Here is a 1546-nt window from a genome sequence, read left to right on the forward strand (position 1 = left end):
AAATAAGCTAATTAACGTAAAACTCACCACAGCACGATCAGTTCAATGTGTTCCAGTTTGCGCGCAGCCTGTCCGATCTGTTTGTAACATTGAAGACAAAGCGCGCGGCCTGCATCAGTGGACGAAACCCCCAAAACTGACTCCAAATAGCCGTAAATGCACGATTAAGCGCATTAACAATATTACAAATGTTTGCTTTTAGAAGGATGGAGGTTGGAGAAAGTGGAGGACGACGCACGGAAGCTTTGATAAACGCATCTAGAAACGTTTTTGACTGCAGGATTTCAGTGCTGAACATTTGAGTGAAAGCAGGAGGAGTTTGTTCCAGATTGACACATTTGACATCAGAATCACCGAAATCCTCCACAGCGAGGCAGGCCTTAAGACAACCACGAACCTGATCACACTTACTGAATGAGAATGACACTTATTTAATACGTCAAGACTCGTCAAGAGTATGTTTGAGAAAGAAAACCTCAGGATTCTACACCTTCGCGTGACCTTAACGCACCTTTTCTGTGACCACCGGCTTGTACTCGGGTGTCAAAATGGCGATGTGATTTAGAAACAGTGTGTACGATGAGTTAGAGTCTGTCTGGCTGCTAGTGATCGGGACGGTGCTGATGCAAAAAATATACAATCACAGTTTAACCAGCAAGAGGCAAACCTGCTTATATACGAGAGAGAGAGAGAGGGAGAGAGAGAGAGAGAGAGAGAGAGAGAGAGAGAGAGAGAGAGAGAGAGAGAGAGAGAGAGAGAGAGAGAGAGAGAGAGAGGGGCGGGGGGGGGAGTTTTCACGCCTATACAGCTGCGGCCCCGGTGTGTGTGTGTGTGTGTGTGTGTGTGTGTGTGTGTGTGTGTGTGTGTGTGTGTGTGTGTGTGTGTGTGTGTGTGTGTGTGTGTATGGTGGGGGGTGGGTCTGTAGTATTGGGCCAGACACAACTGCACACTGCTGTTGTAAAATGTTTGCGGGAGAGCAGCCTCGTTCCTGAGCCTATAGCTGCTCACGTGATTCTCAAGGTCAAGGGCTGATTTCTCTCTCTCTCTCTCTCTCTCTCTCTCTCTCTCTCTCTCTCTCTCTCTCTCTCTCTCTCTCTCTCTCTCTTCTCTCTCTCTCTCTCTCTCTCTTCTCTCTCTTTCTCTCTCTCTCTCTCTTTTTTTTTCCCCCCACACGCACACAGACACACACACACGCAATGTGGACTACAACATTCACGCCATTGAATGTCTCTATTCTGTTCTCTTCTGACCGGAAGTGTCTTAAAACTGTTTAAAGATGTGAAAGTATTTTACGCAAAGGAGACATTTATACTTAAAAAAACAGCTTTCCTCTTTTGCCGCTTTTCTCACATCACAACTATTAAATGTATTCTCTATTTTCTTATAAAACATTTGAGTATTTTTTTTTAAATGTGTTCCCCCTTTTTTTTTTTAGCATTTCATGATAAAAACAGAATGAATTTAGTTTTCTTTTCATAGTAAAGGAAACAATTACAAACTAGAAAACAATTATAGATATGACTAGAAACAGAAAACAATTACGCAC

Source organism: Scomber scombrus, chromosome 18 (assembly GCF_963691925.1).
Source record: "Scomber scombrus chromosome 18, fScoSco1.1, whole genome shotgun sequence".
Lineage (NCBI taxonomy): Eukaryota > Metazoa > Chordata > Actinopteri > Scombriformes > Scombridae > Scomber > Scomber scombrus.